Source organism: Thermobia domestica, chromosome 16, assembly GCF_964235325.1.
Source record: "Thermobia domestica chromosome 16, izTheDome1.hap1.1, whole genome shotgun sequence".
In the NCBI taxonomy this organism is placed as follows: domain Eukaryota; kingdom Metazoa; phylum Arthropoda; class Insecta; order Zygentoma; family Lepismatidae; genus Thermobia; species Thermobia domestica.
In genome coordinates, this window is record NC_137469.1 from 106,349,828 (window position 1) to 106,372,589 (window position 22,762).

Here is a 22,762-nt window from a genome sequence, read left to right on the forward strand (position 1 = left end):
GTTTGCATTCAGAGCACAAAAAGAAGTATAGCTCTCGGAACATTGATTTTAGCCAGATAATACCACTAGTAAACTCAACCACACTCAGTACCGTTAGTTGCTTGGTATTGTCTATGAGGCAGAGATCATCGTATCTCATTGCGTGTAGATTTTTGTATTTGTTTAACACTAAAAATTGTTTGTCGCTAACCGAACCCAGTAACATATATATACCGACAGGACGTACGTTAGTCACAAGGTTACATGAGTGAAACACTAAATTATTCGATTGACACTTGCGGCCTTGTCAACACTAGAGAAAGGTACAAAGTGATTAAATAAATACGAAACAGTACATACAAAATATAGCGATGTATGAAGTCTCCTTTTCATACGATTTGGAGAAAGGATACATCTGTAGAGAGCAACATAAATGATTTCTCTGGATAATTTGGATTAGTCCAGAATTCGAACAAAAATAATTTTGAAATTCGTTAAGTCCAACATTTTTTCTTTCTTTCTTCGGATTCTCAATAAAGTTGACTACTGAAAAGCTGAGTTACAGATTTTATGTTAAAACATATTCACTATACCATTGCCTTATTCACAGAACAATACATTAGTTATTAATGTATGACTGAAATAATAGTGCTTCGTGCAGATTTACTTTATCCAATCGGAATTGCACAATGATAAAAAAAATGTTGCAAGGTATAATGTTCTTATTTACAGAGAAAAAGAGTTGAAAAGACCTTTAACTAACAAACATTTTCTTTAAACAGACATACATTTATTCTAATTTATGGAAGAAAGAAATAATTTGCGGAGCAGTATATTTATTAAGGTTACATATTTGTACAAAAGAATGTAAATACAATCGGGTCTGTCTTCAGAAAGGACGTGCTTTTAGCCACAAATTACACTGCTTCTTTTCGCTGTCTTTCATGCAGAATCCTGGTTTTGTTTTGATACATGAAATACCTGAAACAAAAATCCAAAAATATTTAAAATGTTACATTTTAAAATATTTAACATTTTTTAGATTAAATGGACAAAATCTGTTCGGTCAGGTATGGACTTTTGGGTTTCTGGTAGAAAAATGATGAATTAAAAAAAAGTGTTTGTTGATGCTGAACAACTCGAAATGTATTACTATGCAAAAGTAAGTGGGTACCCACTGGCGTTCGAGGTACCATGGGGTACCTAATATGTCTGCATTTTTAGATATGTGGAAATATATGTCTCTAAAATGTAAAGAACTGATATCTGTTTAGTACAGAAAACCGCAACTCGGTAAGCCTTATGGATACCGAGGTATGGGAAAATAAATGACAACACCATAGAAGTGTGAGTTTTGCGTACTAGATTGTGCAGTTTCGAAAACGTAATTACTGAGGGCTATCAACAACCTCAAAAGTAGTTTCAATTCAATACACTACACACACGTCCTTATGGGGGTTTTCGGGTACTATGGCATTCGCAGACCTCCCATTTCTAAACATTCTAAAATATATCTTAATAAACTTATAAAGAACGTTACAGGTGTGTGTTTACCGAAACCGCAAGTCGGTATGTTTAACAGTTACCGAAATATGGTGAAATAAATAGGAACACCATAGGTATGTGGGGCTTCCATACTTGACAGTAGTTTAGAAATTAATGAAAATATGACTAATGGCTATCAAGATATTGTCAAATAAAGGGAGGACCCACACAGTTATGGGGTTTTCGTGTTAGGTGGTGAAATTTCCGAAATCGATCATGAAATCTGAATAAGCACCAGTAGCAATTTCATCCTAAAGTAACTGGGTATTTCCATGGGGTTTTAGAACATCATGGGTCTAAAAAGATTAAGTTTTAAAAGCTTTGGAAAATATAATTTGACATTTGTAAAGAGTATTAGAAAAGAGAATAGAGTTACCCAAAACTTCCAGCCAGTACATCTTACAGCTAGAGAGACACCGTGAAATAAAAGAGTATTAGATCTTGAAATTTCATAAAACAACTTTTGATCTTAATAAAAGTTAAATAAGATGGTACTTATATGGGTTAAGTGAGTACCTCACACTCGTCAGGGCAATTCCGATCGAAAGATTAATTCAGCTCGAAGTTTTCTTCGGGTAAATCCAAGCGTGATAATTCCTAGCGTACAAAAAGAATGAAAATTCTTTGTCAATATCTAATATAGCAACCGAGATATAAGTAATTATGTATTTTACGAGGTCGTAAAAATGGAGACCCACACGGATTTGTACTGTTGAGTCTTTGCTGTAAGAAGAAGAAATTTCAGAAAACTACCGTATACACCTTAATAGACAATTAAATGGGTGGAGGCACGGTGGCTTAGTGGTAGAGTGCGTACCTTTGGTGTATTGGGTCCCTGGTTTGATCCTGTCCAAGTCAGTTTGTAGTCGACATTGTATTCGTGGGTATTCTCGGTGTACTCCTTTCCTCCCACCTTTACACTCCATCAATTCTATCATCAACATTCACTTGCCTTAATTTCATTTTAAAATTAAATGGGCAGTTAAGTGTGATCGTATCTCTGTGGATTAAGAGAATACTCCAGTGTAGTTTCTGCAAAACATACTAGGTACACACCCCACCACTAAGTTACTGTGTCCTCACTGATTTAATTGCATATTAAGGTATATACAGTAGGTTTTTGAATTTCTTTCTTATAGCAAAGACCCAGAAGTACAAATCCTTAAAGATCTCTATTTTTACGTCATAAAATAAATGACTCGTTATATTTTGGTTACTATATTAGATATTCACAGGGAATTTTCACTCTTTTACACAGCTCGATGAACCTTTGGAACTGCCTGAAGAAAACCTAGAACTAATCTTTCCATCGAAATTGTACTGAGGTACTTACTTAACCCATAGAAATACCATCTTATTTAATTTTGTTGGGACCAATAATTTTTCCGAAGTTTCAACATCTCATACTCTTTTATTTCACGGTGTTTCTCTATATGTTAGATGTACTGGCTGCAAGTTTTAGGTAAATACATATTTCTAATACTCTTTACAAATGTCAAGTTATATTTTCAAAAGCTTTTAAAATTTAATCTTGGTAGACTGTAAGATGTTCTAACACCCCATGGAAATATCTAATTACTTGAAGATGGAATTGCTACTGGTGTTTATTAACTTTCCATGACCGGTTTCGGAAATTTTATCATCTAATACGAAAATCCCATACCTGTATTGGTCCTCTCTTTATTTGACAATATCTTGATAGCCGTTAGTCATATTTGAATTCATTTTCCAAATTGTACCTTCAAGTATGCAAGCCCCACATACATATCGTGTCGCTCTTTATTTTCCCATGTCTCGGTATCCGTAAGGCTTACCGAGTTGCAGTTTTCGGTAAACAAATATCAGTTCTTTACATTTTAGACACATGTATTTCCATATATCTAAAATGCAGAAATTAGGTACCGCATAGTACCCCTCTACCCCATTGGGGTACCCACTTACTTTTGCATACCAGGGTAAAAACACCAGTGGTCGTTACTTTAAGGTTGAAAACATACTCTTTTGTCTCTTCTGTGAGCACCGTGAATCGGTCGGAGCTGTACCATAGTTGGAAAGAGACACTGCTCCTTCCTATATATGACCATGTAGTCAGAATTCAAAATCGAATAGCCGTTGAAGGAAAAACAATATTTTAAAATCCCTTGTATTGCACCGGTAGTAGTCATCTCAAAATCGAAATGTTCCAGTGGTAGTTAGGGTTTTGTACCAGTGTTCGTCACTCAAATAACTTGACATAATTTATTCAGAAACGCACTGTTTATCAGTTTAAAATTAAGAATAGAGTATAAAGTACTAATCTTAATAACTGTGCATCACTTTTGGCACTCAAGAAAGAAAATAAAAAAGTTTTTACATACTTTTTAAAGCAATTTCAGTAAGAAAAATGTTAACTGAATTCAAAAGTTAACTGTATATTATTTTAACGTTAAGAGTACAATATTAATTACTATGTTTAATAACTATAGTGACTTTAAGCACTCAAGAATGAAAATAAACATGTTTGTACATACATTTTTAATACAATTTGAGAAACAAAATAAGTTAACCGAATTCAAAACTTAATTATATATCACCTTAAGATTAAGAATGGACAATAAAATACTGAGGTTAATAATAATGCATTAGTGAAGAATGAAAACAAAAATGTTTTTAACTACCTATATTGTATTTACATGTTGTTATTTCTCATTAACATGCTTTTTGATAACGCACGATATGGGCTAGGGGTACGCACGAGAAATGATTTGAGACTGTCACCTCTCGCAAAGGTGTCGCGAAAGTTGTCTCGTCTCGAAAACTGTATCTGTTTCTATTGGAAGAGCTATGTCTCGTCTCGAATTTCGTAACAAAAATTCGTTACACATGCAGTTTTGTGTAAAAAGTGAAATGTATAAATACAGGAGAGAAAACATTGCAGACAAACATTATGTTAGTATATTGAACATACTTTTTTGTATGTGGTGCAAAATATCTTCATCTATGGGGTTACTTTGCACCAAAGTTTATATGAAATGAAATCTTTGAGTTTTACGTTCCACGATTTTGCCGGGTATGCTAAAGGAGACTATAATCATGAGAATGAATGAAATAGTAGAATGAAAACTGTGAGAGAAAACGGGAAAACCCCGAGAAAACCACACACAGTGTTTGTCCAACACAAAGCCCATTTGGCACGTGCTGGGATCGATCCAGGAACTCCACGCAGGAGAGGTGAACGCTCCATCACTGAGCTACCACGTCCCCAAAAACACAACCTCAGAATATACTTCATATAGAGTAGAAATGAAATGAAATCTTTGAGTTTTACGTCCCACGATTATGCCGGTTAGGCTAAAGGAGACGGTGATGATGAGTAATGAATGAAATGGTGGAATCAAGAAAGTGGGAGGAAACGGGACAACCCCGAGAAAACCCACGCACACGGTGTTTGTCCACCACAAAGTTCACTTGGCGGGGATTGGGATCGAACCCAGGACCCCAAGCACCAGAGGTGAACGCTCCACCACTGAGTTACCGCGACCCCTCATATAGAGTAGAAGTAACAAGATGTAAAAAAAAAAAAAAAAAAAAAAATGGCCCGTCTGGAGAACATGTAAGCTAAACACCAATACAATTGTTACAGATTTATTTACTTGCACTGTTTAGGCTGAACATCGCAACACCAATATCATTATGTCACATCCTTTCAAAAGTATGCTAACTGCAACGTAGACCTGCTTTGCTTCGTAATGTGCAAATAGTTGATTACTGTGCTCGAAAGCAGGCAAGTAGCATACAAATTTATGATGTTGAAGGCGTTATTTTTCACAGCTATGGAGAAAAGACATGAAAACGAAAAATAAAAATAAATCTTTGTTTTACTTCCTACGGTTATGCTATGTATGCTGACAGTCACAAATGAGTATTGAAAGTTGATGATCTTGGAATACGATTTGGTGGAATAATGAGGGGGGGGGGGAATAGACATTGATTAAATATAAAATTGAAAAGAAATAAGGGCCTGACGCTCAAATATTTATCTATCTGGGAGCCATCTTGATCCCTCTAAAATATCATGAAGTACTTGATTGATTCTAAACCCAATAATAGTAATAGTAATTATAACAATAAACACAGAATATACCTAGATATACTTTACGCACCTTGAAGTGTAGAAATTAATGATTGCAATCCTCAGCATTCCAATAGTTCTTTGGTTTCTCCAAATGAAGATTCGGACATCGGTTTTCTTCTCAAGCAATAATGGGGTACAATAATCAGTTGCAGTCCAAAGCCAAGTCACTAAGTTAAGCAAGAATATAAAAGATTTTGTGTTAAATATTTCAATGTAAATTTCATGAAATAGAATTTATTAGTTAGTTACATACAAACTCTTACGCATGTAAGTCAGAATCTACTTGTAATAACTTGTAAATTTAAACAAACTAAATTATATCTACAGTTATAGGGACATCAAACATATATTCCATAAGATATATAGGGTGTCTCAAAAGTCCCCTGACATTAAGTAACTCGATTATTATCAGAGTTACAACAAAATGTAATTGGGAAACCGTCTCCAAATATGATGTTTCCAATGTAAGTTGAAGGAATTTTCAAAATCGGATGAGCCGTTTGGCTGTACACTCTTTATGCGTCCAATGTTAAATGAAAATGCAACGTTGCCATTTACCTGGACCCACAACATAAGTGAATGAAGTTACTGATTTTTACGCTAACATGTCGATGGCTAGCCCCCATTTCAAACAGTAACTTCATTCACATATGTTGTGGGTCCAGGTAAATGGTAACATTGCATTTTCATTCCACATTGGGCGCATAAAGAGTACAGCCCAAACGGCTCCTCCGATTTAAAAAGTGTTCACTTTAGAATGAAAACAACATATTTAGAAATGGTTTTTCCTCTTACGTTTTGTTGTAACGTCAGAGGACTTTCGAAACACCCTGTATACATCATACGAAGTTCCTTTCTAAATTCTACACGGGTGTAGTTTAATTGAATGTGAGATGGGTGATACACATTAGGCCGTTTGGAAATACTCTCACAGACGGCCGCCATTTTGGATTAAATTTGTTTGTTATAAACTGGTGAGTAATGTGATATATATATGGCCACAGGCTAGAATTTTCTCAGTATGTCAAATATGCAATCAGATTCCATGGAGCTTAATTTGGTGAAAAGTTATTGCCAATTGAACGTTGTATTTACCTCTTTCTTCTAGATGTAGAACCATACCGTTAGCACGTGAGGAATGCATCGAAATATTCAAACTGTGGAGCGGGAGGAGTGCCTGTACAGTGGTTACCGATTGCAAACAGAATCATCCACAATGTGACTGTGTTACATGTTGCAGTGTCACAGTAATTAACTAAATTTGAGGAGACGGGCACATTCGTGAACATACGTCGTAGCGGACGATCGTAGAGAGCTACAGATGAAGCAACGCCTACGGCAGTGCTGACTTCTTTCTCGATGTGGCCCCAGAGGAGCACACGTCATTTATTAATGCAATGTGGGTTGAGTCATAGGGTCTGCGCGTGTATAAGTGCATCCGTACAAGGTGCAAATGAAGCAACATCTCCACGAGAACGATGTTGATCGCCAAGTGCAGTGAGTAATTATGGTTAACATTTTTATGCAAATACTCTTTTCAGATGAAGCTGACCTCTACGTAAATGGGAAGGTTAATAGGCAGAACATGCACAATTGGTCACCTGACAACCCCGCGTGCAAGACCCCTCCAACATGACCAGCGCAAAGAAAATTAATTATGTTGTTGGCAGACAAATGAGGAATACGTCTAATCAGTCACTTTTTCATTCCATAAAATTAACTGCGGAATAATACCTCACGCTCGTTCGTACAGGGATAGATATTGCGAGCTGCGATGCCCGAGGATGGTACATTCTCGCAGTTTTTTCAACACCATGGCGCTTTCTTCATTATGGATTCGTATTGCGTCACTACTTGAACAATTTTCTAGAACATGGGTTGATCGACGAGAGGCAGTTGAATGGCTGCTCGATCACCGGACCTAACGCTGTTCAATTTCTAGCTAAGTGGAAAAGTTAAGGCTATGGTTTGTGCAGTAAATATTCATAATTTTTATCATCTAGAACAAAGTATCGCCATCGTCTGTGCACAAATTTGACCCTATATCCTACTTTGTGTCCACAGCAATTGGAAGAAGCTTCTGCAAATGTTTATTGCTCAGTAGGAACATGTAGAACATATACTATAACCAGGGGTAAAAGTGGACCTGAAAAGGTGGGGGGACGGTAGGTAGCGGCATCACTCCACGCCGTTCCTCCTGCCTATCTCTGCCCATTGTACCATTTTAGGATCTGGGGGACGTCCTACATATTTTTCGAGGTGGGTAACTGCGTCCCCCGCGTTTCCCCTAGCTTTTACCCCTGACTATAACAGGGAAATGTGTTCGAAGTGGGAAAAATCAGAGGCGGTGTGTTTTATTACGATTTTGACTCGACATATCGGCTATCTAAATGTTCAAATGCAGTGAGGTGTGAAGCCTACAAGATTGCATTTCTATTTACATAATGTCTGAAAACCACTGGAAAGCTTCTTTTAGTTACGGAGAAAAAACGGAGACTGATCCATCCATCGTGAACAACTTTCTGGAAAAAAATAAATAAAAATAGCCCTTACCTTGTATCAGAGAATTATACACGAAAGTGCTCAAAAACCGACTTTCAATATTAACAATTTCCAGCGGGAAAACTCCTGGACCACACACTCGAATGAGGGGTATTTCAAACTCCCGTAAGATCTGCCCCCACAGCAATCCCCTAAATCCGCCCATGCTCAAAATACGACGCTTATAAGAATTCAGACAAGACGACACATACATACATACGAAAGAAACAATTCAATACGGCACATCAAAATATAAACTAGATGAACTTCTTTGAAAACACCTCATTTTACAAACAAAAGGTAGAAAAAGGTAAAAATGTAAGTATTGTCAACTTAGAATCTACATAAGAAATAAAATCTTTTTATGTGCAAAGCTATTCGTCAATACGTATAAAAAAGGGATTTATTAATGGTATTTAGCATTTATTCTTCCGTGAAGGTTTATCTTGGTCACTGAAAAACCAGAAACGGTATGTCTCTATCACTGGAAAAAAAAAAAAAAAAAAAAGAAGGGTATGACATACCACTACATATAGTCTCACTTGGTTCACTGCCAATAACATTTCACCAGAATAAGTTACATGATATCTGATTGCATATTTGACATCCTCAGAACATTTTAGTGCATGGCCATGTATCACACTACCCACTTATCGTCCGTATTACAATTTCGAATCTAAGGTGGCGACCGTCCGCGTGATGTAATCCGAAAGTATCCCTCTGGGCCTAATGTGTATCTCTTATCTCGCAATCAATGTAACTACATCCCTGTAGTTTTCAGAAAGGATGACAAGGGACTTCTGATGCATCCTGTATATAATAGTTGTATCAATAATGACGGGTATACCGGCTAGGCTAAAGGAGACGCTGATGATGATATAATGAATGAAATGGTGGAATGAAGAAAGTGGGAGGAAACGGGAGAACCCCGAGAAAACCCACTCACACGGTGTTTGTCCACCACAAAGTTTACTTGGCGCGAGCTGGGATCAAACCAAAGACCCCAAACACCAGAGGTGAACGCTCTACCACTGAGCCATCGAGGCCCGACAGGAATATTTGTTGAAGTCTACTGTCTTCTTTAGTACCAAGGTTACACAAAAATGAGCCTATGGTTTTGATGGAATTCGAACCAACATTATATGTATACTCTCTCAGCGAGAATCAAAGCTGGCACCAAGTTTACATATGCGCGCGCATTGTATTTTACTTATATAGCTCACAGAGCTATGAGCGAGCAAGCAAGGCACGTGCCCCGGGCGTGTGGTTGGAGGGGCTACTAAAAGAGAGGTTATATATTAGTACTTTTCCATTTTGGTGTTTAATACTTTTCATCAGAGTGCGAAATCATGAAATCAAAGTGGGGGAGACTGAAGGACTGAAGAGAGCGAGAGAGAGGGGAAAAAAAAGCTGCGCAGTCTTACACTTCAAAGAATTGTAGTGAAATGAGGTCAGAATTCAAGATGACATTCGGATGCTTGGCACGAAGAAAAACATTGCAAGCAATTTTGAAAAAAAAAGAAAGAAAAAAACTTAAATAATGTGATATATTTTGTAGGCTTTGGATATGTATGTTTTAGTTGGCATCAACAATTATTGGTGTGTTTTGTCACAATTGACAGTTTAGCGAGAGACTAGGCTAACTGACAATTTTAACTTTCTGAAAGAAAAGGAAACAAATGAAAACAGCACGTTTCAAAGGATACGACTGATATTCATAGTTTGGTTTAGTATACAACAGGGGTGGATCCAGGATGGACTACTGGGGGGCGGTGGGTTGTAATGCCACTACTTACAAGATAGAGCTACTTTTAAGAGATTCAACTCTGGGTGGGTTTTATTTTATATTAAAATACACAAAGTTTCCTCTTCTTGGGGGAGATAGACCCTCCCTGGATCCGCCCCTGTCTCAGGACAAGCCACACAGACAAGTGGTTGAGGCAAAGGTCAATTAATGACATTAGTATGCTGTTCCGTCAAAATCTCAATCTTGACCTGGATGTAAGTTAGCCTGGTCTCTCACTGAACCCCTCAATTGAATGTTTAATATGTAAATTAGGCACTTCTACATCACAAACAGTAAATATAACCTACCTTATTCTACGTTTTTAAATGCATTTCTACAACTGATTGTAACTTTAAAGGTTCTCGTGAAGATTAGCTGGCGGAGGTTACCTAACATAGCCATGAGTTATCAAATTAACAGTTGTGCTTCGTGGGTGATGATAATGATCCTGAGGTTAGATGTTAAATTGGACTCGAGAGCGGAACAAGGGCTGATCTTATTCGTGTCTCAGACGGGGGGCATGGAATGGAACGAATATGAAAATAAGGTTGCTGTAATAGTTTTTCATAGGGTTTGTAAAATTTTCGAAACACTTGGCATTTTTTTTATCAAGACTTGACATTTTTTAAAGATAAAAATCAAGACTTGGCAATTTCAAGTTTCATCCCCCTCCCAATCTTGTAATGCTCGCTACGCCGCTGTAAGCAATGCATATTTTCGACAATATTCGTTGTTCATCTGTTTCCGCTGGGTTCCAACGTGGTGAGCTGCATATGGGACTTTTAATAGTGTTATTATAATGAGAAAGAATTGTAAATTATGTTGATGTTCCTAAAAGAGGGAAATTGAAAGAGAAATTAAATTAAAAATAAATAAGGGAGAGAAAAGTAATTACTTGAAAATAAAAATAAAGTCTTTGAGTTTAATGTCCCACTATTATGCTGTTAGGCTAAGGGAGTCGGTGATTAAAGCAAGTTAATGATTATGGAATATTTGGTGAAATGAGAAAGTGGGAGGAAACCAAGTCCCCGAGAAAACCTACGAGCACGTATATGAAAATGAAGTAAAACATACACTGGACTATGCTTTCTTTGTCTAGCAGAGTCATAGTTTGGAATCGAAAATGTGTTTTGAATCCTTGTATTTAGAGATTAAGAGTGTAAGTAACGAAATCACTTAATACATCCATTAAGATTTCGGAAAGCGAAATCTAAATTTAGGTAAGCTAACTCCATGTACTAACTGCTTGCATCCGCTTCGTACATTGTTCGAAGGGTCACGAAGCAAATCACCTCATTTAGTCTACACATACCTAGTACTAGCGTTAATTACCTGCTTCGTTGGGTGAAAATAAGAAAACCAGTAATACATGTATGTTACGTTAGTCAGTCACTTTTTTTACTATTACGAAACGCTCTCTCATATCAGTTATTTTAGATCATTTGTAAGATCCGTCTCCCCTCTTTCCCTCCCCAAGTTGCTTGGCTGAATTTTGATTTAAATAGTATCGGAAGTGTCACTGTCCATTTCTGCGCCCCTGAAAACAATGGATTTAGATTAGGATCAGTTCACTTAACTTAGTAAGCCTACAGCTTTGGCGCGGCTCGACTTGTTGGAAAGCAATCCAAAATCTAAACAAATATATCGATGTCATTGGGGTTTACTAAAGTGTGTCGTAAGTCAAGAAGATTGAGAATCACTGCCTCGATTATTCACTTCAATTAATCATCAAACTGCTTTAACCTGAAGTATATAATCGTGGAATGTTCAATTAAAATTATAATTTTATGGCATCTAGAAAATGCACATATCGTACATTACGTTACATTACCATTCAATCGCAATAGGTTATTACAGACATGTGGTTGGCTTGAAGCTTAGCGTCCTATTCAGCGCCAAGACTGTGTACTACCTACACCTACAGCATAATATGGAATCCTACTCGCATGATCTTCGATCAAGATTTGAATCAACGGGAGGATGAAGATTTTCCCTCTCGTCAAGTAATTTCCCCAACTCGCCAAAGAATTTCTCCCTTGCCGGGAAAATATGTTCCCTCATTTCATATTTTACATATTATATACTATATATTATATCTTGCATCACTGAGAAATAAAAGGCTTGGATTGTATATCTGAAAAGTCGCCCCCTCCCCGCAGGCACGTAGCCACGATTTCGCAATACGGGAGGTCTGTGACGAAATACTGTGGTTATCACACCAGGGGTTCGATCAATCTAAACTATTTTACTGACAACATATCCATATTGATTTGTTAGGACAATAAAATGAGGATATGTTAGTAAGTATTTTAATTAAAGAATTATGAAGAAATCTTGCGTAAAAGAATAGAAAAAAGTATTGACAAAGACATAGTCTTCCAAGGTCATTCGAACTCGGTTCTTCTCGTCTTCTTTCTATTTCTCTTATCTTAGTTCAATGCCGTCAAGAATAGCAACGAGATCTCTTTCTGGAGTAAAGACATCCTATAAAATGGATTAGTGTTGCCGCGAAATTCAAAATGGTTCATATTATTGGTAATTCTGGGCATTGCTTAAGTTCTGACAGGCTATCTGAAAGAACCGGTTTATCGATCGTCATTTGTAGTCCATAGGGTTACTGGCGCAAGTCCCGGGGGGATGAGGACATGTCCCCTCCAATCTTAGAACTGGGGGGGGGGACTTTCCCCTCAATAATCCGATTTGAAATGCGTTTTTTGGAGAGAAATGTGATGATTTGTGTCCGATTGCCACAAAGGAAAGTAAGATGAAATTGATGTCCCCACCCCAGAATAAGCCTTAAATCTGCCCACCTCAGAATTTTGAAGACAACTCTGCTCCCCTGATCCTCCGCAGCATTGTTTTTCAACTTCATACAGTAAACCCTCGTTAACACGAATATCAAGGGACTGAAAAATCAGGAGTTCGTGTTAAAAGAATTCGTGTTAACCGGGGACACAAATTTTATTATTCGAATACATTTTCTCCATACATACACACTACAGTATACAGACTATACATACCACTACAGTATATTATGTATGTCATAGAACACACTAGAGATGGTATCGAGACGAGACTGAGTAGTCTCGGTCTCGTCTCGGTTCCAAATTCGTGACGAGACCAAGACTATTCTCTGTCTTGATACCATCTACAGAATTGTATCGAGACGAGACTGAGAGTTTCGGTCTCGTCTCGATTTCGGAAAGCACACCTCGGTCTCAAATTCGAGTTAAAATCGAGATCGAGACTAGTGTAGGTCTCGGTACCATCCTCTGAAAAGTGAAAACACTACAGTAAGTTTATTAGCCTATCTTCGAAGATTTAAAAAAAAAAAAAAAAAAAGCTTCCACGCAGAAAATCCAGGTCAAGTTATAAAATTGATAACTTCGCTAGCAGGGTGAGTACCGCTTGTAACGGAAAGGTATTTATGATTGCTGTCACCAGTTTGGAGTTACAGGGGAGAGAAGATGTTTTGTCTCGAGCTGTCGCCAGCTCGTCTGCCAAGCACCTGCATGTTCAGCGCTTGACAGAGGACAGAATCAACACCTCATAAGAGGAAATATATCTGTTTCTGGTTTTTCTCTTATTTACAAGGCAATTTTCGTCTGTATAAATACTGTATGACAAAAACTGATCTGGAGTGAAATCTGAAATAAGAAAAATGATGTTTAAAAAAATCAAAGGATTGGAAGTTCGTGTTAAATCAAAACCTTTACTGACTCAAGGGACTAAAAATTAGTTCGTAATTCGTGCTAACCGAAATTCGTGTTAACCGATAAAACTTCCTATAAGATAACGTACAGCGATGCCGGGACCGAAATTTTGTTCGTCCTAACCGAGTGTTCGGCTTAAGCGAGTTCGTGTTAACGAGGTTATACTGTAATTTGAACATCCTTAAAAAAATTATGAGAACTGTCTTACCCGTCCCTCCCAATGTTGAAGACAGATTTGCGCCGCTGCATACGGTTAACATGGAGCTAGATGGAATTCGGAATGTTCCGTTATAATAATATCCAATTTCAACTTGATCCGCCCCTTCCCCTCCCGTTTCCTCCACACAAAGCTCCTCGTAAGAAAGAGTAACCAAAACGCTTATTGTAGCTTTATATTTTTGAGGCTGATTCATCTGTTTCTTTCTGTTTCATCTTTCCTTAATATTTTTCATTTCTGGATCCGAAGGGGGGGGGGGGGGTCTGGACCCACCCCTTGGCTACGTGCCTGCTTCCCGTAAAAAGCTTCATTCGAACCCTGAATCAAACAACTCCATCTGTAAAGCAGTGCTGAGTTGATTTTAATATCCTTTTCTGCAACGAGGCTGTATGAGACGTGGACTTACTGATTAACATGGACTCCGAACCACTCCCGCCGGGAATCGAACGCGGGTTTCCCACACCAAAGGCGCGTACGCTAACCGCTTAGCCATGAAGGAGCTCATATCTATAGCAGTGTAAGCAACAACAACAACAACAAAAAGAAACACACATACATACTAGAACAACAACAACAACAAAAAGAAACACACACACATATTAGAAGTTTGCGCAATTGGGGATCAAAACATTCTCAATGAAGTATGAGAAATAGTAAACGTCAAAGTGGGCTTCTGCTTATTCTTTACTTCGTTAATACTTAATTCCTTCTAGAAATAGTGAAACAATACTATGAAGACACAGTACTTAAACATAATCGAAAGAATAAGACAAGGAAACAGAGTAATTTCCGACTAATTAAACTAGTCATATATACTATACCTAACTGTTACATTGTATTTCTTACCATATTACGAAAGCGATATAACTTTTTTACCAGCCATAGAAGCTGGACGCAATCCAATACTGCAATTTAGACGCTGTAACGAAAGCTGCAAGTCAAACGTCTGACACTCAACTGTGTAATAGCTGTTTCAAGCGGCCTACAACTTATGACCTTGAAACTATGTGCTAGTAACCAAATTAATGCCAAGGTACGATACAAACACCCCAACTTGCCACAATGACGTCAACACAAGGAAAAAAAGAAAAACATCTAATTTTTGGTTCGACAATTATGAAACAATAATAATAATAATGTAATTCTCAGGAACTCAAACATTAGTTAACTAGAGAACATAACAAGCAAAACAAAACAAAACAAAACAAAAAGAATCTTAAACGTGAGCTCTCCCTGACTGCTGTTTTTAAATTTCAGTGAGGCTGTAAAATATGTTTTGTTTTATTGTTAAAAAACAAAAAGAAAAAGAAAAATAAAGAAAGAAAGGAAATAAATTTTGTTGCAAATATCCTAGTAAAAATAGGTTTCCTAGACACAAGTGGTTCCGCGTAGCGTAGTTGCTAACGCTCTCGCCTTCGTTACGAGCGGACCCAGGTTCGATTCCGGTAGGGGCACTCGGTCGAAAAAGTATCAAAAGCTTTTAAGTCCAGACATCCTGAATGAGGCTTTCTTGGGTTTTCCTCATTTCATACCAGGCAAATGCCGGGTAGTACCCAACATATAGGTCCCAGGCCGTTTGCTTCCTTCCCTTTCCCCGGATAGTGTGCTCACCGAGGGACGTCATAACTCACATGTGACGGGCTAACAAGGTCATTGATGCCGAAAGCCCAGAAATCTAAATCCTAAATCTTCACTACACAAGAAAATGTTCGCGCTGAAAACGGTTTCTTAGCAATTATGTTAAGCAGTCCTGTAGTAAATCTCCATCAAGTAATAAACCGTCACATATAAAAAGGAAAGAATAAACACATAGCATTCATTTTGCGTACCTTGAAATGTAAAAAGTTACAAAACATTAATATTCAAAGATTTCTCAAAATTCAGATTAACCCATTTCTTTCTCCTCAACCATTAACGAGTTACAATAGTAAGAATTGTGGTCATAAATCACATTACTTGTTTAGTACTATATTAAAGCAAGTTATACTAAAGGAATATATAATTAATGGAATATTTAACTAAAGTGATAATTTACTATTGCACTTACCCAGGCTTCTTTCCTTCCGCTCTTCTTTTCCGTTTGTAAACAACCTCGTTTATAAACCAGCTCGCAAGCATACGACAGTTGTTTCATGACGTCATCTATGGTGCAAGAAAGAGGTGTCTATAGGCGGTCAGGACCTCACACACAGATGGACGTATATAACATATAGCTGAAGTATTTAACATACGTATACGTATATAAAATAGGGAAGATTGTTAGATATCAGACATCCTGCAGCGACATGATATAACATCCAAGCGCGTTAAAGGCAGTAGCTGTGTAGCATATGGATAAAGTACGCTCCGTACAGATTTCCTTAGTAAACATAACGAATCCTTGTATTTGTACAATATACCGCTGTCCGGATAATGGATTTTTCTCAGTGTACCGATTGAGCTAACAATTGCTGTTGCAAAAGCCTGATTTCTACAACTACCGGTTGCTGAATATTATTAATAATAATAATAATAATTAATAATAATACTAAAAATAATAATAATAAAGAAGAAGAAGAAAATGATGATGATGAACAGAATTTAAAAAGTCGCATTGTAAAAAGTTTGGTGTGAGAAGTTAGTCCTAATATGAAGTTTTATTTATTATATATAATAAATGTAAGCGTGGTTTATTCGTGCGTGCTACTCAAATTGCGCAACTCACTACCGTATTCTCATAAGGGTTGTACGCGTATAGTACAGTAGCCTTACGTCCTCCAACCCTAAAGAAAGTTTCGGTTTGAACCTATGCCTGTCCTAAGAAGAAGGACGAGATTCAAAGAAAGAAAAGTGGTTTAGAAATAATGCAAAAGTAGAATATCTCACGAGGTGAGGTTATATAGAGTTCAGTGTATCTTTCAGCTGTGACTCTATACAAGATGTGCATCTACGACTTAACGTGGAACCCGAACCACACGACTGCTGCCGGGAATCGAAATCCATATCACCTCTAGCTCTATCATGGAAGACACAGGGACATGTAAAAATAATCGAAAATGAACGATATTAATGTTAAATCCATAGATTTTCAGGTCCTAAAAATTTCTAATTGAAAGATATGAGTGTTTATTCAATAGTTTTCGAGGTCGCTGAAGTGAATAATGACACTCCAGATACCATAAAAGCCCAAGTTTTTATTCTTCGTTAGCGGCAAGTTAATTCATTGGCTCCTGCTGGAAATGGATTCGTACTATTTCATTCCGATTCAAATATGTATTCTACTGGGAAAACTAATCTCAAATATATCTCTGAAATATAAACCTATTCTTCCCGAGCAACGCCGGGTATTTCAATTAGTAAATAAATAATTTAAGAAACAATGAGTATATTTAATGGAAACAGACATATTTATTTTTGAATGTTGTATATGAATTGCTAATTTATACTTTATCTAGTAGAAAATGGTGCATTCATTATATATTCTGAAGCAATAGGGAGAACTATTGAAATTATATTTTATTTATCTACTGTCGAATTTAGTGTGGAATAATTTCACACAATTTATTTCGAAACTATCGAGACGAGACTGAGACCGCTATTTGTCGGTTGAAATGAGACTAATACTGTAAATAGTCTCGTATTGTCTCGTTTTGATTCCAGTCCTACTTCGTGGTTTGTTCTTTAGTAACTGGTTGCGTAGTACACCTACAGTATATAAGACGTCGTATATTTAAATGTTTGAGAAGTTACCCAAACCTCCACTTAACGGATCGTTCTAACTAAAACTACCAGACCGTTTATGTAATTTTGCGTTTAAGTAGAGGTCCTATCCTTATGTCAAATATTTTCTTGCAACAGAGAATGAAAGATGTAACAGTTATAATGTTGATCGGGCATAATCCTATAGAGATAAAAGGCACTTTATAGAGTGTCGGACTCCGTGGCGTAAATACAGTAGTTACAGGCTTGGTCAGTTCATCACTGAACGCGTTTCCGTTATACTCGTTCAATGACGTCACCTTTGAAGGAGGAGTAACGCTGTTGTTTGCTTACTCGCTTGCTGCTGTGTATTCTCTTTGGAACCTGATATGAAAATACTGCTTTCTCCTTACTTTCATCTGTCTTTGCTATTTCTAATTTAGATGTCTATTATATTAGTGGAATTTTATTCCATCATGGAAATATATTTTATTTCTTTTTAAATGTAAATAAAAAGGAAAGTCTATTTGGACAAGTTTACCCACAACTCTAGAGGTATTGTCTTGGGTGCGCTTTTCTTTTCTTTTTCTTTATGGCCGCGGTGGCTCAGTGGTAAAGCTTTCACCTCTAGTGCTTGGGGCCTCGGGTTCGATCCCAGCCCCCGCCAATTGAACTTTGTGGCGGACGAACACCGTGTGCGTGGGTTTCCTCGGGGTTCACCCATTTCCTCCCACTCTCTTCATTTCATTCATTACTCATCATCACCGTCTCCTTTAGCCTAACCGGCATAACCGTGGGACGTAAAACTTAAAGATTTCATTTCATTTCTTTAACACAAATGCAATTAAAACCTGACTCTGAGAGCGCAACAATGTTATCTTGTTCGAAGGGTCAGTGATTTTGTGTCTAAAGTAATGTCACGCGAAGAGACAGGCTGCGCGTGGGCTTACCTTGTCTTACGTTTGGCAACATTGCCCTTGGTCAAGTGGCCTATTGCTTATGCCTTTAGGTATTTGCCCTAAAGCTATACAGCGAGCTGTGTGCGTTCTGTTACTCCCTTCCTGTCCCTGGCTGTGTTTGCGAAAATATTTGCTTTTCATGCATTGGGATAAGGGACACCTTGCATACCTTGGGACAATGGAAGGGAGTAACATATAAAATGATCGAAAACGACAATCGATGTTAATGTAGAGTTCATAGTTTCGAGGTCGCTGAGATGATTAGGTGTAAAGCTATCAGTTATTTTCTGTTAGTGGTTTCTTCAAATACGTCTACCAAGTTAACGAACATTGACTTATCTGCGTACAGTAGTTGGTTAGTGTGTCGTCGATGGCTATTTTTACTTTTTCCATGATCATCCCATACCATACAGTATTTTTTTAAGTTTTGAAAAAGCTTGATTTTATTTATTCGTTAAACAATGTTTCTTTTTCCTAACCATATTTCTTAGTATTATCTTCATTCTAACTAATTTAAATATTTTCAATAATTCAGAATTTTAACTAAAACATGTTGCAATGATCAAGATTTGTATAAGAAGAGGAGCCTTCATTACTAATCATTGTCATAACCGGAAGGGAAACTTATAAAATAATTGAAATAACTTAGTAGACGTAGAAAATCGATAGAAATAGTGAACATCAACTATTAGTTGACTGTTAGAAGTATAGTAGATATAGTTCTCAACCCAAGTAGAAGATGCACTCTTTGCTTCATGAAAATAATAAACATTTTTGAAAAATAATTACAGAAAAGTAATTTGATGACATTTACTGAGCGAACCTAGATTACTGGTTAGTGCTGACGCTTCGTAATTGAGAGTCTCCCGTTTCAAATTTCGATACGAGGCTTCCTGACTAGTGATTTTGCAGTACCACTGGGCGAATACCGGGATACTTTTAGTACATAAGCTTTGGCAAATTTTCTTGAAATCTTTGTTCTTATGTTGTTAATGTTTCAGTGTGAAATGGCATTTTGCCGCATGGAAAATATTTTTAGTAAACAAAATATAGTAGATGAATGGTTAGTGTAACGGACTCCTATTTGTATGGCTTAGATTCAAATCCCGACTGTTCTTATTGATTTTTTTTAGCTACGCTCATATGTTGCGCTCGAGAAGTTCAATTTTGAATTAAATGTAGTCGCAGCTAGTTTAAACTGAAATTATTTTCAAAACTATTTGCTATTACATGTTTTTGTTTTACTTGCGATGTTTCAACTTTGATATTAGATCTTAGAACCCTAATGTAACTAACCCATTTCCCTACGTCATATCATGATGAATGTTTTCACAACAACGATAGTCGGGCGGTAATACAGAATTCCATTGTTACTGCAGGGCCGGATCTTGAATCTTGCGAACGCGTAGTTTGCAGGAGGCGCTAGGTGAACAAGGAGCCAAATTAGAAAAATGAATTTTGTTTTAAATGTAAATATTTATTTTAAAAATGTTACGATGAAAAATGTTCCTCATATAGGTTCAAAAAAATATTGTACAGACTGAGACACAGATAAAATACATCAAAAGGACAATAAAGTCGAATCTTTGCGTGGTTGGCTGTAAAACACCTTTTACAAGTGAAATGGATTCGTACACAACTGATGCCAATGCCACACTCACAAGTGATGCTAGTTTGAGGAAAATTCCCACTGCACAGGATAGACTTTTTAAAGAGGGAAAAGGGATATTTTACGAATATGAGATAAAATGAAGGTAAATTTAGCTTTCCAATAGATGTTGTATTAAGCACTATGACCGTGGAGCTAAAGACAGTGGTATTCTTTCCACAATCCCACCATATGCACAAAATACAAATATACAGACTCTTCATTTCTCCCCCAACAATCCTTCTGACACCTTGCTAGAGAATATCATTGCCAAATATGTCTTTAAATACGAATGAATCAACAAATGAAAGGAATTCAACCGCAAGTATTGTTTATGGATTGGGTGGCATTATCACAGTAGAAAGAAATGTCTCCAAGTTTGCTCCTTCATCTTGTTTTAAACAGTGTCTTCGCATAGTGTTTTGGCTCAATGTCCACAGTTAAGGGTTGAGAAAGATCACCGTAAATGAAATTCACATTATCAAAGTTGAAGCACGCATGGGCGCAGAAAAGAGGACGAGGAGGCGGGCCGCACCTGGCTTACGACAAGTATAACGTATATGTGTAATTTCTTAAGATTTTCTTAATACAAATAAAAATACCAAACGTACTGTACCAAGCAGGGAGATGACCACCCTAAAAAATTCTTCGAGCCAACATGCAAGCAAGTAGGCTTTTCTTGTCCATTCGCCCAGGGAGTAGAGCGAATATTAAGAAAAGACGGGCGGTGCAAATGGATTTTTTTAAAATCATTTCTGAGGGAAATTTTAAATTAAGTTCCTAATGGTTCAAATCGCTGTCCACTGCTTAATGCTCACTTTGTTAATATCTATTAGTTCATTTGTCATTCGTCAAAAGTTTCATTTCTATCCTAAGTCGTTTCGTTTTTTTTTTAAATTTATAATGATGTGTGCTTTCACTTTTTAATAGTACTTTGTTTTTCATGTAATAATAATGAGCAACGATATAAAACCTAGTGAGCATTTATCGGAAAAGAAAGCTACAAAACATGAAAAATGATAAGAGGCAACCGAAGGCTCTAAAAGGTTTCTTTCGCGTTCTGGACCAAATCATACAAATGTTGAGGTGGGGAGTTTTCAATACCAGTCACTGTTAACGAAGCATTTGCAGGTCGACATTCTTTTGAAACTGTAAGGTTATTTTACCTGATTGCAGTAATTTAATTGTTGAATTAAAATGGAAAGATACGGTCATTTCGGTTACGGGTCTAAATTAAATTTCATGCATTTCAAAATTTGTTGGAATAAAATTAGTTTTCACTCGGCATATAAGTCTATAACTTGAAAGGATATAATCGAAAGCGACGAAAGGTCATTTGGATGACAAGTATTTTTTCAGTACTCTCACTTTCAATCACAGCAGCGTATACAGATGCTCGTTTTATTATGACAGATAACAATAATTATTAATCCATTCTCTGTTATTAAATTTAGATGGAGCGATATTTTAAATTAGTAATAATTCTAATGCAAAGTAGAGTTTTGATTATTAGTTACTTGTGTTCAGGGATGTACCGACATAGGTGCTAGGGATGCGCACGAGACGAGTCGAGACAGGATTTCCCAGACAAAATTCGAGTCGAGACACGGCTCTTCCAATAGAGAAATATACATTTTCCGAGTCGAGCCATCACTGTTACAGCACATTTTCGAGACGAGACAGCCACAAATCTTGTCTCGTGCGCATCCCTAATAGGTGTAGTGTTCCAATCAGAAAAAATCTTCCGGGGGAAACCACTTAGTATTCACTGCTGGTACTCTTTTATTTATTATTATATTCTAGACGTATTATTTTAATCTCCTCCCGGGGGGGTCAGTGGCTCCCTAAAAATGTGTGTGGACGAAACACTGGACAGGTAGTCTGAGAGTCTGGATCCCCCAATTAGCACAATTTCAGAGGGTAAATACACAAAATTATTTGCATTTTGTAGGCTATTCCGAAAAAATCTTCGGACCCCAAAGAAAAATCTTGGGTGCATCTTTGCTTGTGTTTACATTGTTTTACTGCCTGATTTCGTACGTCTATGTTGGAAAGAAACTAGAAAGAATTAAATTGTTCTATAGGCCTAAGGGGCCCTGAAAAGAATTTTTGCGAAGGAACCTGATTTTAAAGTTCTGCCACTGGATCGAGGACTAATTAAATATCAATTAAGACACACAGATTTGTCATTTGTTGTGTATTGAACTCGTTTAACTAAAATTAATAAAGAATTATTTGAAATCAAGTATATCTCAAGAACGATTAAATGGACTAGCTTTGATGGCCATTGAAAATTACATTCTGAATGAAATGACATTGATGCAATAATAGGAGATTTTGAAAAATTGAAAGCCAGAAAAGTATCTTTATAACATGAATTTTTCAGTAACAAAGAAAACGAGAAATTAAACTAATTACCATATTTGTATCACTAGAAAACACTATTTAAATATGCTTTTAATGAAGTGTAAGAGGATATCTCTTTGTCAAAATCAAACCTGTGATAATCTTAGACTTGAAGCTCATGAGTTTTATTCTATTTCGACTTTTATGTTTCAACTGTATTTGTCAAAATACATCTT

The 22,762-nt window shown here is 36.9% G+C and overlaps 1 long non-coding RNA gene across 1 annotated transcript; it reads right to left on the reverse strand.

Annotated features, from left to right (window-relative positions):
• Positions 1–810: 810 nt before the first annotated feature.
• On the reverse strand, positions 811–14,976 carry LOC145672793 (uncharacterized). Its single transcript, XR_014128656.1, has 3 exons — positions 14,742–14,976; positions 5,667–5,805; positions 811–960 (listed from the first exon to the last, which is right to left on the reverse strand). It is a non-coding gene; the product is annotated as an uncharacterized LOC145672793 (long non-coding RNA).
• Positions 14,977–22,762: the final 7,786 nt, after the last annotated feature.